Here is a 16,917-nt window from a genome sequence, read left to right as displayed (position 1 = left end):
TCTGAAAGAGGTTTCAAATTTTAATGTGTTAAAATCCTTTGATACCTTTGTGCAAAATTGGGCAGAGAATAAAGACTCCCTTGAAGAGCTGATCAGCGGGAAGTCTCAAGAAGGAAGGGTAGGAAAAGGAGAATGCATACAGAGAATCGAAAACAGGGCTCGCTCCTCTCTTCAGTAGCTTCAGTGATACATTTACATGCATTCTGGCAGAGGCTTTCTTTTAGAGAAAAGACAGAAAAGGACCTTTCTAGAACAGGCGAGTATGTGTAGGCAGGCTGTGTATTTAATGAAGCAGGCTTACTGGGGAAGAAATCCTTATATTGCTTCCTGCTCAATGTAATTTTCATTTTTAATTTCATGTCTCTTAAAATTTGGAAAACCCCTCTGTTATCACCCCATCTCTCTTTGAAGGAGTAGCAAGTACTATCACCAGCACAGAACTGAGCTCCTCTGGGCTGTGGGCCACATGCTGTCCATGGTGGCCCTGTGCTGAAAGAAGAGGCTGGAGTAAGCAGAAGATGTGTAGCTACATTAGACGTAGCAGGAGGTGTGTAAATACAGTGTGGGCTACTCAGCATCTCGTAGCTGAAGCAGTTTTTCTCTACTGATGTGAATAAAACACGGTTGAAGGCCTATAGCCCATGTGGCCTATAGCCCATGTGAGCTATATCCCATGTGAGCATCTGCCTTGCGTCAAGCTGAGGTGGTAATCAGGCTTGTGCTACCTCTTGTCAGGGCCAGGTCTGTAATTTTCTGCACCCTGCCTTTCACCAGCCCATCCCTTAGCCCTTTGCAGACTGCCTGGCGGGTGGCGCAAACTCAGAGAGGCTTCATCTCACACAGCGCTCAGTCTTTGCTTCAAATTTGAAAGCTTTACCCTTCTTTATTACAGGGGAAAAAAATTGAAAGTGACCCAAACGTCAGGTACAGAGGGCAAATATTAAAAGTAAGCTCATTTTTGCCTTTGAAATTCCACACTTCTTAGAAGCTGTTCGTGAGTGATGCCCTAGAGCTGAGGAGGGTGGCTCCAGAAAAAGATCCCCTCAAGTGTGCAATCAGCCCTTCACAGGAGTCTGCTGGGGATGCTGAAACAGAAATCAGCGTTTCGAGTTTTTTTTTCCCATGCGGTAAAGAAGAACATGTGGGAAGGTCCTGCCTATGTCCTTACACAAAACCAGGATATCCAGTAATTAGTGAGATACCTCCAGGGCAAGCTCAAATTTTGCAACACTTCCCAAGGCAGGGAAAATGCCCTGGGCTAGGGCAGTCTTGGGAAGAGAATGAGTCAGGAGCCTTTTTTTTTTTTTTTTTTTTTTTTTTTTTTTTTTTTTTTCCCTTCTCTGTAGTCCTGATCAAGTAAAAACTTTGTAGGGATGAGAAGTTTGCAGAGACCCGACCCGACTCTTCCAGACCTCCCTGTACCTGGGTGAGGCTCCTCCGCCTCCTGAGCCAGACGTCTGCCTTTTCAGACGTTTTCTCCTTAACAGGCTCAACTCTCTGCGGTCCTGAGGCTCTTCTGGGAGCGGGGAAGCCGAGCTGACCCCAGGTGCAGCATCCCCCAAGGAAGAAAGCGCGGGAGGTGCCACTCAGCCCTCGCAGAGTGGAAGGGGTAGGGTGCTGCCTCTTTCGGTGATTCTTTCCCCTCTCCCAGAAACACACGGATGACTTAAAGAAGGGATCAAGAAGAGGTTTAAAATTCCTGTTTAGCTGTCACCCGCCTTGGGCGGCAGCTGGCACACGGGAGAAGCCGAATCAGCACAGGGCCGGGGCAGTGTGGGTGGCACAGGGGCGATCATGGCGGCAGCTGGCGCTGATCCGCCGGCAGCTCCTGCGCGGGGACCCAGCCCGGCAAGGGCGGAGAGGCTGCGCTGGCGGAGGCCGCCTTGAGAAAGCTCCGGCTTGGCTCTGGGCCCAGAGGAGCCAGCACCGCCCTGCCGCTCCGGGGCCGCCGGGCCTGCCCGGCCCCGCCCGGCCCGGCCCCTGGGGAAGGCCCTGCCCTCCGTGCGGCGGCGGCTCTCGGCCAGGGGGCGGGTGGGAGGCCTGGCTGGGGGCTGTGAGCCCTCGCTGAACCGTGATTCCCGGGTGTTCCTTGATGCGACACGGCACCAGCCTCCTCAGGCACGTCTCTCTTTGAGGAGGTCTCCTGGAGAAGCCAGTCTGTATCATGGGCATTAAGCCATACGTAAGGGGCTCGAGTTCCTCACATCGGGATGCAGCACAAACACTCCCTGGCTCTTGGAACAAACATCCCCGGGCATGTCTGACCAAGATGCAGTGGCCCTGCTCCTCTTTCCCACTCTTGTCCCCTCCACCTGTTTTCTGTGGCGTTGGATCTCCTTCCCACCAGTTCTTAACCCCCACAGCTGCCTTAGTTTTGCCTCTTTCTCCCCTGCTCGTGCCTTGCACAAACCTGCTGTAACACTGCCTGCCTTCCCTTCTTTTCCCCAGCCCCTACCCTTTCTCAGTGTTTTAAGCACTGAGAATGATGTTTTGAAAATATAAGGTGTACCCCAACTAATAAACAGTGCTGGGATAGTGGTCACAGCAGATGAGGACAGGGCTGAGGTACTCAACAATATTTTGGCTTCAGTCTTCAATGGCAGCCTCTCTTCCACATCTCTCAAGTGGATGGACAGCAGGATGGGGACTTGGGGAACAAAGTGTTTTGTACTGTGCATGCATGACCACCTGAGGAACCTGAATGTACATAAGTCTTTGGGAACCGATGAGATGCCTCCCAGAGTCCTGAGAGAACTGGCTGATGTAGTTGTCAAGCCATTCTCCATGATATTTGAGAAGTCATGCCAAATGAAGGCCCTAGTGACTGGAAAAAGGGAAACATTGTACCCATCGTCAGCCTCAGCTTCATGCCTGAGAAGATCATAGAACAGATCCTCCCAGAAGCTGTGCAAAGGCACGTGTAGGACAGGGACATGATTCGGGACAGCCAGCACAGCTTCCCCAAGGGCAAGTCCTGCCTGACCAACCCAGTGGCCTTCTATGATGGAGTGACTACATCAGAGGATAAGGAAAAGGCTATGGATGTCATCTGACTGAATATTTGTAAAGCCTTTGACACAATATCCTACAACATCCTTCTCTCTAAATTAGAGAGAGAACACCCCATCCAATTTGATGGATGAACTGTTAGATGGATAAGAAATCATATCTGGAGGATAATGGTCAATGGCTCAGAGCCCTGAAGGATGTCAGTGACAAGTGATGTCCCTCAGGGTCCGTATTGGGACTGGTGTTATTTAATATCTTCATTAATGACATAGACAGAAGGATCGAGTACATCTTCAGCAAATTTGCAGATGACACCAAGCTGAGTGGTGCAGCTGACATACCTGAAGGATGCTATCCAGAAGGACCTGGATGAGATCAAGAAGTAGGCCCATGGAAACCTCATGAGGTTTAACAAGACCAAGTGTAAGTGCTGCACCTGGGTTGGGGCAACCACAGACACGAGTACAGATAGAGTCACTGAGCAGCACTGCTGAGAAGGACTTGGTGGTGCTGGTGGATGAGACGCTGGACGTGAGCAGGCAACATGTATTTGCAGCCTGGAAAACCAGCTGTATCCTGGGCTGCATCAAAAACAGGGTGGTCGGAAGATCAAGGAAGGTGATTCAGCCCTCTACTCCACTGTGATGATTCTATGAATTCTGAACTGCAAGGGAACTGTCTGCTTCATCCAGGCACCCTCCAGCCTGACTTGAACTTCTGTGCTGAGTCAAAACCCAAGTGAAATGCTCATGGACCAACACCCCGACCAGGTGCTTCCACCTTCATCTTCCACAGCTGTTGGACACTCCACTCTGCCCAAAAGCCTGCCTTCCTCTTCAGCTTCCATAGCTGCTCTGATTCTCCTCCCCATCCCTCAAATAATTTGTTTCACTTGGATGACTACCATTGCTTCTCAGCCTTCTTTAGGTTTGCTGCTTTGATTGCCTTCCATAGGAGACATCTCCTGCACAAGCAACTCCTCAGCTGCCCCTTGTCTGAGCTGAGAGCTCACAAAGCTTTATCGCAAACCTGTTGTCCAGGCAGGAATTGTGAGCACTTGAGGGTCCCTGTGAGCATGTCAAGACATTAAATCAATTTGAACTAAAGGGCTAAAGTAGGGCTCAGTTACTTTCTCTCCCATTATCTTTGTTAATGAGTAGGCAGTGTCAGTCCTCTGGTATTTGTGATCTTGAGAGTTTCCAAACCTTGAATGTAACTTCTTGAGAGCCTTGAGGAGTGCTGGCTGCAAAAGTCTCTGCTATCATTTTTGACAAGGCATCAGAGAAGCAGGTTCCCTTTTCCCCAGGGAAGGACAGCCAGGGTGGAGCAGTTTTCCTTCCCTAGATTCCTGTGTGCACCTCCTGCAGAAAGAAGGCACGCTGTCCCAGGCAGCTGCAGTGCTTTTAGGCTATTAAGGTGTTTCAGATGTCTTGTTCAAGTTGGGCTTTGCTGTGATGCCAATAAAAACTTGCTGGTGTTAGGCTTCTGCGGCATCACAGAGAATGCCATGAGACGGAAGCACTCACTTCTCAGCAGCTGAAACCATGTGTTGGGGATTTCCCTCCAACTATTTTTTGGTGGTTTCCTTTCCCAATATGCCATCCTCTGTGGGTGTCCGTGGACCATTGCTTGAGGCAATGTAGACCAAGGACAGCACTATATTACACCTTTCTAAGATTTACCACAACAAAGCCTTTTCCTGAAATTAGCTGTGAATCCTAAACTGACTGAAAGGTCACATCTTGCAAGACCTCCAAGTGTATGGAGCTGCTTTGGGGGTGACACTTTGCAAACCCTCTCCCTCATCCTTTTGCTTCCTCATTCTGCTCTGTCTTCAGATGGGCAGGGAGCTCTCAGAGAAAATGGAAAACAGTCTCCACTCCCATAGGTTCATGGTTTTGCCTTCCATTGTGCCAACAGCAGGCTGGATGAGGGGATACAAATGGAGCTCAGCCCACGGTTTGGATAATTAATACTGTTTCTTTGAGCTATGATATTATTTATGCCTCTGGTTGATATCTACAGTGATAAAGGTACAGTCCTTTCTATGACTGCACAAAATAAATATATGGGAAGAAAAAATGGATTTTTTGCTGGTCCAAATTAATGTGGGCCCAAACCTCTCACATTAAATCTCCCAGAACAAAACCATCCTATTTTCATGAACCCAGGAAAGGCCCTTAGAGCACTCCTTGGGGCTTATGTGCCTGCATGTACCCAGACCTCCCTCCCCAGAGCAGCTGTGGGGGGGACAGGAGCTCACTTTTCCCACAAAAATGTGTAGGGACAGATAGGTCACATCCACGCGATGGCACGGGGCTTGCCTGCCATCCCCAGCATGACTGCAGTGGGGGGGCAGCATTTTTCTGCTGCTCCTTGGGGAGAAAAACCCTTGCCCAGTCTATCCTGCCCCAAGGCAAAGCAAAAGCCATGAGGAGTCGCTCCAACCTGCTGTGGTTGGTTTAGACTATAAAATCATGGGGGATTTTTTTTGGTGTTATTTAGTGAGCAACTCACTGTGAATTTAATAGATGAGTTTTGCTATCAGTAACAACCCCCCTAACCCCCAAGCAGTTTATTTCATGTGTACAAGAGTAAAAAAAGGGAAAAATAAGAACACCTCTGGGGAAAATAAGGCATTGGGAAATGGCTGTAAGTGTAAGAACAGGATTGCCAAACCCACACGTTCAAAAAGCATGAATCAGATCTCCAGGAATCACAAGACTGGTGGTCTGAATTCCAAATATGAAATCTGGGCAATTCCTGAAGGGTATTTCTCTCCTGGTTTTCAATGCTCTAGGGGAAGCTGTATGCCCTCCCTTGGGGATAGAGTGTTGGTGGGCTGGTGTTAAGGCTTACACATGCTTATAAATCCATCCTCCCTGTGCTGGAGCCTGAGATGATTGTCATGCCCTCCAAATGCCCCAAGCCTGCCTTGTTGCAGTGCTCTCCCTGACTGTGGGACATCACTCCTCATATCCCTGATGAGCTGCCTGGAAGGACAGCCAAGCCCCAGTGCCCACCTTGCCACAGTGGGGAGCAACAGCTGCTTGCACCAGGGTTATTCTCCTCCCTGTGGATAGGTAGTGAGGAGAGGCACCTTTTTTAGTCCTCAGACTTTAATAAGAGAGAGACACAGCTTTGAATAGTCCAAAAATGTACCTAGCCAGGGCCATAAAACCAGCTCAGCACTGCCCGAGGTAGGGAGAGTTACCTGCAACACCTGTTCTGGAGGGACATGAATTGCTTTTCCCTAATATGCAGGAGCTTGCTTTAAGACAAGGCTGAAACTTTTTTATTGGGGGGTACAAATTAATAGCTCCTCCCCCAAAGTTACCCCAAACCCCCCAAACGTGAGAAGAGTGCTGTGGCAAACTTCCTTTGTATTAGACCAAGTGGCCCAAGTTGTTGGCGCCTGGGCCCCCAGGCAGGGAGCAGCCTTCACTCACACCTCCAAATAAGGATGTACTGGCAGGAGAGAGAAGCTTCCTCTGTCTCCTGCCTCACTTGAGGGCCTCTAGATCTATAACTGATCTAAACTGCAGTTGCCCAACTCGGCCTTGCAGAGTCAGCTTTGCTGCAAGTCCTTTCTTGTTTCCCTCTGGAGTCCCTCAGTTACTGTCAGCGCCACAATGTTGGTCCTTGCAAACTCTTTGGTCATGCTACAAATTGCTCAGCTACAGCTGTCCCCACTGAAGGAGCAGCATGACCTCCATGGGAGAGGATTCCCTAGGTGACTGGCTACACAACACCTTGAGATGGTCTACCCAAGCCCAGCACGATAGTGTTGCTTCCCTGTGCTGGACCAACATCGCTTCTGTTTCAACAGAAGCCACTCTCATCCTTGTGTGTTGCCTCCTTGTTGCCTTTGCATCCCGACTCGTACTCGTCGGGACTCATTGGTGTGAAATGTGGGGAAATCCCAGACTGCATGGCTCTTCCTGAGCTCCTGTTGGCTAGGCAAATTACCTGTCGCAGGGAGAGGATTCAGGAGTTAGAGGGAATTGCATGCAAATGGGAAAAACAACCAAAGAGCCCCAGTTCTCCCACATCTGCTGAGGCTGAAGACTGCAGTTGGCAGTGCACCTGCTTCAGTGAGGGGTGGAGTTGCGGCTCTGCAATGGGTGAACCTCACAGCCTTTCTCCTTCAAAGCCAAGCATCATGTTTTGCTCCAAAGCACTTGTACCACCCACCTGTGGAAGAGGAGTACCGGTGACTTCCAACTGGATGGACAGCAACCAGCAGGCAGCAAAACCACTCACATCTAACAGGAGCTGCAGCTCTTGCAATGGTAGCTGATGAGTAGAAGCTGGTCGGTTTCCAGGGCAGGAATGACTCACAGCCCGTCTGATTACCTGTGAGTCGTCATGCCCAGCTCTGGGCTCCCCAGGTGCTCGTGCAGGTCTGCTTCCTGAGTTCAGTGAAAGGGAAAAGGTGCCTTGCTCCCTGTTGATGAGTGTGGATTAATCCATGCTTGCCCTAGGTTGGAGGTAATATCAATAGCACCGAGCACTTCCTCCTGCTGCATATCAAGTATGGGAGTATCCTGGCCTGAAGGACCAGACATATTAGCCTGACCTGTAAATGAAGCATCTGCATCAAAGAGGATGTGAGATTAATGTGTACGTGGACAGCTCGTGGCAGCAACCCTTTGTAACTCTGCCTGCTTGCCTCATTAGAGGCCCTTTATCTGGTACATGGACTCATTTGCCAATATAAATACACACTTGCCAGCAGGGGTCAAACACAGTGCATAAAGTGCTGGAGAAGCTGGAAGAACAAAATATGTCCGGCATACATGGCAATGCTGGGAGAAGAGCACAGTTGGAGCCCAGGAGAACAGACCCAGCCATTTCACAACGTAGTTCTTGCTTTGATTCCTCTTTTCCCCAGTCTCTCTATAGCCACGGCTGCCTGAAGGGGAGAGAAAAAACCAGAAGTCCCTCTCAATGCTCACTGTAATCACATAGAGTACATCAGCCCACACTGTTGGTTGGAGCAAGGTGATGGGACCTTTGGCTGCTCCCAGATCAGCTCTCTTCATTGTGGTGTCTCCAGAGCAGGAAAGTTCATTCTCTCTTTCACTATCAATGTACAGGTGGCCCTCACAACCCTCTCTTGTTTGCAACAACAGAGCAAGCTATGTGGGCCATGCTTCCTAGGACATCTACCAACGCGAGACTTGAGCCTCCTGCTCTCCCACAGCGCTGGTTCCAGGGATGCAAGCATGTGGACACTACAAAAATGTCTCTGTTTGCTCCCTCTTAGCAAGAGTTCTGCTACAGTTGGATCTCCATCTGAATGCTGCTCTAGATCCACATAGTGATCACCCTCTGGATCTCTGTGGAGTTCCCACTCTTCCTTGGGACCAGGAGTGCACAGTGGAAGGTGTAAAGCTTAGCATACTAAGCTCTTATCCACATTGCAAGCCCAGTGAGTGTTTCCTACTTGCTAGGTTTCCTGATATGTTTTCCCATGTCCAGATGCCGCCCACAACCTGTCTGGAGAGCCATTCCCCACAACATCCTTGTATCCTTCTCCCAGACTGTCTCTCTCTTGGGAGTCACATGCAGAGTGGATATTTTGAGTTTTGGAATGTCAGTCCACCAGCAGCAAGTGAGCACTTTTACCTGTTCCAAGCTCCCCATAATGTTCTTCGCTGTATGCAGGCTCTGAAGAGCTATCAGGTTGTTACTATGACAAAGTACCTGTCTAGTTGTAGCTACATGTGCCATGAGTCTGAACTTCCCTCTCCTTTGAAAGGGGAGGGATTTCCATCCTTGCTGCGAACTTTCACTCATGAAAGAGCACTTCAGTGTGGACAAGATGGCCTCGCAAGTGATGGCTCCGTTCTGGAGTTCTGAATACCGCTGACTCCTTAAAAGACTGGATTTGCTGCTCAGCCTTTCCCTCAGAGTAGCAGCCCTTATCCAGCTAAATTCAGCTGGGGGAATTCCACCTGTAAGATGTGCAAGTAAGGGCAAAGACATCCTTTGCCTTGTCCCTGTCAAGTTTCTGCTCCCCAAGGCCTTGCTTTCTCTGTTGGTAGTTCCTGCATGCAGCAGCAAGTCTGTTCCCTGTGTGTTTCGCTAAAGCCAAGATGCCCACACATTTTTTCCATTGTGAACCTGGCTTCATCCCTGCCAGCTCACGCAAGCAGCTATTGTTAAGTGATTGTTTGAGTCATCCGCTGAGCCCACACCCAAGCAGGCTTTTCAGATTTAGCACATGGGACATTCACTGCTGTTGTCGTGGCTTTGGGGTACCCTACCTCCTGCCTCTGCCCAGGAGGATGGGAGCAATGAACACACTCCAGATGAGCTGTTTCATGCCCATCCTTGCTTTCCCAGCCTCCAGACACCAGTAACAGAAACTTAATGCAATACAGAAGAGCCACCAGCTCGCAATCAAGCTGGAGCAAGGGGTGTTTCTTCTGATGCTGCTGGAGATCAGAGGTATCCCTTTCTTCCTCTTTTCTCCCTATCCCCACTGTCATTACCAGAGCAAATGTCAGAGCTGCTTCCCTCACCAGTGATGATGCCTCCTCCTCAGCCCTACTTGATGAGAGGGGTTTAAAGTTGAATTTTAGTTTGGCACAGTTGGTACTCCTCAACGGTGGCAATTAGAGGATTTGAGAAGTTCATTACAAAGCCCCAAATTTTCATATGGTCATTCTGGCTGACACCACAGTTTTTACCACTTTTTACATACACGGCCAAAATACTCGGCACATTTTCAGAAGAGGGAAGATTAAAAACCCAACCAAAAAAAAAAAAAAACCCAGGAAAAAACCCGAAGTGAATTACTAAAGTTTATAAGGCTAATACTTTATAGGGCTAGTATGCACAGGCCTGAGGCCTTCAAGATAATATAATCTAATACTTGGAGATCCCCTGATGAAAGGCACTATATATGCAAAGTGCTTTATAAACATTAATTAGTTAATGTTGAAAATTTTGCCCAGGGCAAAAAATAAAAAAATCCTACCAAAAATCCCCCTTCCCTCCCTCTCTCTAGTCCCTGACTATACAAAGTTAATGATTCTGTGTGTGCAAACTTAGAGTACATTTTAATTTCTGTTTACTTCTGGGGAGATGGAAGCACTGGAAGTACTTTCATATACGTTGTGCTTTTGCAAACATTAGTAACATGGTGGCTTCTCCTATCGTGGGCTTTAATCTCCATGAATGAGGACACCCCAACATCTATAGCATAACTTTGGACCACAGTGTTTGCAGCAAAACTGCCCAGGCTCAACTTGCCCATCCCTTCATAGTCTGTAATCACCAAGCAACCAAGCAGCCAAGCAACCAAGAAACCAACCCATGTGTTGGTTTTTGTGACAGTAGTTTCCATTTCCAGGTCACCTTTTCAAGCCTTGGACAGTCAACAGGTGGTTTCAATGTCATCACCACATCATATGTCACCACATAATGTACGCACAGGGAGCAGTGGACAAAGTAATACATGTATTGCTTATCACAAAAGGAGGGAGTCTGAAGAACACAGCAGACCTTGCAGGATGAGGTTGTGTTTCAAGCAGGTGATGTAAAAGGCAACAAGTTCTGCATTCAATGATATTTCCAGCAATGATATTCCAGGTATATTTCATCTCTCCTTCATGATCTCTCCCAGGGAAACATTCAGCTTTTAGATAACACTGGGGGTTGTTTCCCCTGGAAGCCCACATGTGCACTGGCATAGTAGTCCACCACAGTCTATCCCACTCCTTGCAGCACACTGTGCTTACTTCCATGCTTTGCAAAGATTAAGGACTCTCGTAGGCACCACTTTTCTCCTGAAAAAACACTTTGCATCTCTGACAACACCCTTACAGACTCAGTTCAACCAAGTCTGAACTATGCATGTTCCTAGTATGCCACAAGTCAGCTGCCTGACTCGGACTTCTCTTTACTACACTCACCACCAAAGGACCAGCAGGTCCCTTGCCCTATGGCTAGCATGGGTGACCACTTTCCACCACTCTTCACCCAGGTGCAAGGGCAGCAGAGACTCCAAGGGAAGATGTGCAGGCAAACCCCTTCCCTGAAAAGCTGATGGTATCTTTTGGGGTTCTTTTTCCCTGTTGGAACCCCAAACTCATGCCTGTCAGTCCAGATACTGGCATAAAAGTGCTTCATGGAGCAGGAGAAACTTTTTTGGCAGAGAGGCAGAATGCAGCCTGCTTGCAGGAGCTGGGTCTGGCCCAGCAAGGTTTTTCAGGGATGGGTCAACCATGTCCTCATGGCAGTGGCTGGATGCAGAGAGATCTTTTATTCTGCATCTGATGCCTTCCCTGCCAGCTGGGTTTTTGCAGGCACCTGATCTTTTCCCAGCACCCACAGCAGCCAGCGCTGCCTCCCTGACAATGAACCTTTGGTGGGGGATGCTTTTCCTCTTCTGGGTCCTGGGGGTCTTGGGGGCTGCTCTTAGCATTTTGGCTCCCCACAGTGCCACCCCTATGAGATGTTGCTGTGCATTGGCAGCAGGACTGTAAGCCAGACATTTTCTGTTTGCCTGGGCTGTCTCTGGGAGAGGCAGCATCAAGGAATAAGACCACTGCAAGGTACCACCATTTCCCTTAGCCTCAGACTTGCTAACTGATATGGACAAAATCTAAAAGTGAAGTGGAGTCAGCCCAAGTGACCACAGGCCATGCTGGTGGTGGCTGTCTTGTGCCTCCAGCACTTAGCAGCCAGGCAGCTGCATGGCTTGGGAATGCATCTCCTCTCCAGCAGCTTGTGAAGAGGTGACTTACTGAGCTTCACTGCGTGTGGGTGCAGCACTGTGCTTGGCAAGTGAAATGATGGGGCTGAGGAATCAATGCATTCCCAAGGATCTCAGTCCTAATGACAGCCCCCCTTAGTATCAATGGCAGCTATTGACTGAGTCTTTGGAGAATCAAATGCTGTAAAGGTTTGCTCTGGTCTGTTCCAATCACTGCCACCTCTGGGCACGGTCAGATTTCAGCTGAACCTCTGGCTCAGGGGAGTCATCTCGGGGGAGTTTTGCCTGTACACGAAAGCAAGATCAAGCTAGCAGACAGCAATCACTTACACACATATCTGATGTGGTTGTAGCTGAGTGAGCTAAGCTAGACTTTCATTTGTGCAGTTAGGGATGTTTAATTTTAATCCTGTGTCAATGGGGGGAAAAAATAGTATGAAGTCCTAATAAATAAATTATGCTGGCGAGTGCTCAGATCAGCACATCCTAGCTAGAAGCAGTACAGAAGAAGCCACCTTCCAGCACTGCAGACTGCTTTAAAACATCCCTTCAAACAGATCTTGTTGCCAGCCAGTGATACACCAATGCTGTTGTGTTGGCTTCAGATCATGAAGCATTTGCCATTCTGAGAGTGTGCCATTCTGAGGAAGAGAAATGAGAAATATTTAGTAGTTTTTGACAATCAACTTGAGAACTTTTGAAGAACCCTGATTTTTCAAAATCATTGCACATTTGCTCTCAGACAGGCTGGCTGCTTTCAGGCGTATCACACTGGGCACCTGCCAAGGCAACCACTGAAATTGCAAGTCTGCTTGGAAAATCTAGATGGGAGATTGTGATGGAGGAAACTGTCTGTTCTGCTATTGCTGAAGTTACTGATTTTAACTTCCTCTGTTTTTAAATTACTTCATGGCATTATTTGCTCTCAAAGACACAGCTAGGAATGCAAGGACAAACTGGAAGCATGTTTTATATTGCTGTGGGCAAAAGAGTTGATTTTCCTGGGATTTCTTGGATGCTCAGAACCTGGTTAAGTTCCAGGGATAGCAATTAGCACAGGGAACTGTTGTGTCTAGGTCAGATATCACCAGTTTCACCAAAGCTGTTGGTCTGTGCCACAGTAGAATATTTGCAATGTGTTTTAGGACAGAAGCTGTTTACCACCCACATATGAACTTCTATGTGTAAAATGTCCCTTTCAATTTGAGCTGAAGCGGACACTTGCTTTGGTAGTTATATGAAAAAACCCTTAACTTTGGTTTGGGATATTTATAACCAAAACACGCAGAATTATTGCAATATAAAATCTGCTTCACTGGGTCTTGGTGATATTAAAAAAAAAAAAAAATAAGGGGGGAAGAAAAAGAAAGTTAATATAATAAAGAAAAAAAGATAGATGAGTACCCAGAACACACTTCAGATCTACAGCACTATATTGTCCCAGCAATGCCACCAATTAAATTTAAATCCTAAGGAAAAAGCTAATGCTATTGAAGCACTGCAAATTAACAACAGCCCTGGACTTGTACATCACCCCTTCACAACAACTATCCCATCAAACACCTTTGCTGCTCCACACGAAGACAGAGTGGAGGAAAAGTGAAATGGTTTCTCATCCTCTGACCTGCCAGAGGCAAGTGCCAGCTCTCACTGTTGTAAACTGTAAGGCAAGGCAATCTGCAATGCTATGGAAAGAAAACAAATACCACAGTAGCAGGCAGGCAGGCAGAATGAGACAGATATTTTTAATTGATGCTAGAGGAACATAAATAGATGAAGCTGACATTAAGCAGCACAGCCCTTTTTCTCTCTCTGCCAGGTACGCATTTACCCAGGCTCATAACCAAAGGCCAACATGACATCAGAAGCCCTGTGGTGTTTTGCCTTTGGGCAACAGCCGGTAAAACTGGTTTCATCTGGCAGATGAGCATGTGAGCTGAGGTAATTGGTGTGTTCTTTTCTGCCTCAGATTCCTTATCTCATCCTGAATATTCCCATAACCTCCCTTTTTCCAGCCCCTTTTGTTTCTCAACAAAAAAAATATTTACATTGAAATAAACAGTGGGAGCCTCTAGATCACATCAAGAGACACAGATGCCGGTAACTTCATGAACAAAGAACAGCACAGCGACAGCTGCACAAAGGATAAGCTGGAAAGAGAGGCTTTTTCTAGTGGGACCGTTCCTGAACAGAGGGGTTTGGAAGAGACACCCTTTGATAAAGCAGCCTCAGCCAAAACCAGCTACTCTTCTATTTTTCTTTCACTCCTGAGATCAGTTTGGATTCTTTTTCTGAGGTGTTTTGCAGCTGCAGAATAAAATCCACCTGAGTGGGATCAGAGCACAATGTAGGACTCTTTCTACATGCCAAGGCTGAAAGCAACCTGGGCTGCCTATTCCTAGGGCTGCATTAGTAGTGCTTTGGCAGTGCAGCCATCCTAGGCTATGCAGAGGTTGTGCAGGCTTCCTGCAGGCATGCCTCACATCCCTCCCTTCTTTGCTCACTGAAGAGAGCAGGGTCATAGAATAAATCCTGCCAGCAAAACTGTATTTTCTGGCATATCACTGAATGTCCATTACAGGCTGTTTTGTTGGATTATCTATGTGGATGAATCACTTCACCCATCGCAGCTGTTGTTTAGGGATGTCCACAGCACGTCCCAGGATACACATGCTCAGAGCACTACTGTGGGGCAGCACCACAGCCAGGTAATCTGGGGGATGGGAGAGACATTTCTGCCTTTTTTGGAACGTATGGACCTCTATAAGCTTCTCCTGGAAAGAAGTTGGAAGGCAAAAAAAGGTTTTCTCCTTCCTTCCTTTCCAGTATACTACTGATGTGTGTAAATGTGGCAGAAGGATTGGGCACCATGCCGAGCAGCGGCACGCTGGGGATAAGATTCCTCCTCTGACACATTGGCACAAACCAGGTAGGATGCTGCCTCCATCTCTGTAACTTAAGGAAATGTGGCCTGCTTTTCAGTAACATTGTTCTTGCTACTTATAGGTCCCTTTGGAGCTGGGAGATGCTGGAAGCATGGAGAAGCTTGGGAAATCTGACAGCAGACAAACCCAGACACTTGGGTTTAGCCTCTCACATTTTGAATGTTCTCCCTCTTCTCCTATGGAAATCACTGATGAAATTTCCCACTGAAATGAAGCTCGGTCCCAGTCTGTTAATGCTGACATATTAAGAGGGAAAAGAAAATGTAGAACATAACACAGAAAAAGGAGCCTCCAACCTGCTAAACAAGGCTAAAACACAAATTCAGTGGTTATGTTAAACAGTCCAAATGAAAATTATCCAAATGTACAGGATTATAGGAGAAGAAAGAAAACAGACAACTGGAAAGAGATGATGAAAAATGGGCTAAGGGAGGAGGAAGATATAAAAGGTGGGAAATGAAGTGGAAAATCCACTTGGGGATGAGAGAGAGGCTGAAGAAGATGTAGAAGGAGGACACACCAAAGAAGATGTAGAAGATATAGAAGAAGATGTAGGAAGATTGGTGTGAAACACAGGTATTTCTGGTAGTGTCTGGCAGGCACCAGCATGGGGGCTTTGACATCTGGGTCTGAGCCTCACAGATGACAGGAAGAAATGCCCAGAGGAGTATGGACACCTCCAGAGAGGCTGGAAAATATCTGAGCCCTTTGTGGTCTCTATGGAAAAAGACATAGGGGAAGATGGAGCAGGAAAGGAGTGGAGGGGAGTCTCTTGTCTGGCCCACCTTGCTGGATGTGCCCCAGAGACCAAGCCTGGACAGGTGCTGCAGGAGCTCCTGCTTTTTCCTGAGGGGCTTCAGGCTTTCCTGCAGGACTGAGAAGCCCAGGGAAGGGATGTGGTCCAAGCAGTGAGCTAGGCAAACCCAGGTGGCTCCTCCAGCACATCCCCCTGCCCAGACGCACACACACATAGGCCCCACACATCCCTCTTTACACCACCCTGCTGCTCCCAGCCATGATCCAACACTGTGGGGCCACCCAAGACCTGAGCAGGAAGCCGGAGGGCTGCAACCTGTGCTGCTCTTCACCCCTACATGGCACACAGGTATTTGGGAGCCAGAGGACTTAGGAGGCTTCTGAGCTTGTCCAGGAGGGTGGCTCTACCCACAGACTCAGCCCCACAGTGACAGCACGTGATGCTCCCTGCCTACCAGGTTTTAAACCAGGTCCACAAAGACAAAGCTGGGAGCACTGTTTTGACCTCTCCTACTATCCCTGTCCTCTCTCCTGCACTGAGAATGTTTTGGCCTGGGTCTTAGCAGCAGAAAGACACGTCCCCCATGGCTTCTCCCTCTGGTGAAATGCTAATCAGCACACCCCTTCAGCAAGAAGACAAATGCCTCAGGTTCAGAAAACACATTTTGGACTTTTAAGAGGAGTGAAATGAGGCAGCTGCCCATTGTGGGCAATTTAGTTTAATGTGATATTGAATTCAGCTGTTTAATACACCCAGATGATCCAGCAGTGAGTGCATAAAAAACCTCCAACTTCAATAAATAACGAAGATGTGAAGAATTCTTTTCTGTTTGTTTCTTTTTTTAATGAAAATGGCAAACCCACTAATTTGCTACTGTACATCTGCATCAGTTATTTAACATGACATCTTGCTATAGTAATAATCCATCAACATCCAGTATTACATATGGAATCATAAAAAGGTTTATGCTTGTGTTGGTGCTTTTGCTGTCTGCCAAGCCAATTATATACATTTTGCAATAAATTATACATATTGAACTGAGAACCTGCTGTGCTAATTGCTCACATTTTTGTAGGGGAAAAATGTGGTCATGGAGTGCTTTTTTCATTTTAAGCATATTGAGAACATGGCAGAAGAAGATGCTATGTCTTCAGTTTTTCAGAGCTGAAAAATCAATATTTAGCCCTACAATAAGTAAAACAAACAAAAAAAATCAGGAAGAAAGAACTTGAGGGAAGCTTTCTCTGGTGTGTTTTTGCCCCTCTGTGTCTTCACTTGGTGAAGAAATGTGTATGGAAACACAAACACAATTTCAGTACTGCGAGTGTCCCATGAAATGAAGACCAAATTTCTACTGTATCAAAAACTAAGGGCCCCCTGAAATGCCTCCCCCAATCATGACCCCACAAGGAAGATGTGAAGGAGCTCTGCCTCTGCCTTTCTTGAGGTTCTTTGTTTGCTCTTCTAGCAACAATGAC

The 16,917-nt window shown here is 47.6% G+C and overlaps 1 long non-coding RNA gene across 1 annotated transcript; it reads left to right on the top strand.

Moving 5' to 3' along the window:
• Window positions 1-651: 651 nt before the first annotated feature.
• LOC134562312 (uncharacterized) lies at window positions 652-16,431 on the top strand. The gene is made up of 3 exons (XR_010083139.1): window positions 652-1,609; window positions 13,557-13,678; window positions 14,744-16,431. It is a non-coding gene; the product is annotated as an uncharacterized LOC134562312 (long non-coding RNA).
• The last annotated feature ends 486 nt before the right edge of the window (window positions 16,432-16,917 follow it).

Source organism: Prinia subflava, chromosome 1 (genome assembly GCF_021018805.1).
Source record: "Prinia subflava isolate CZ2003 ecotype Zambia chromosome 1, Cam_Psub_1.2, whole genome shotgun sequence".
NCBI classification, from domain to species: domain Eukaryota; kingdom Metazoa; phylum Chordata; class Aves; order Passeriformes; family Cisticolidae; genus Prinia; species Prinia subflava.
Note: the sequence above shows the minus strand (reverse complement) of the source record. Positions and strands in the feature narration are given on the sequence as shown.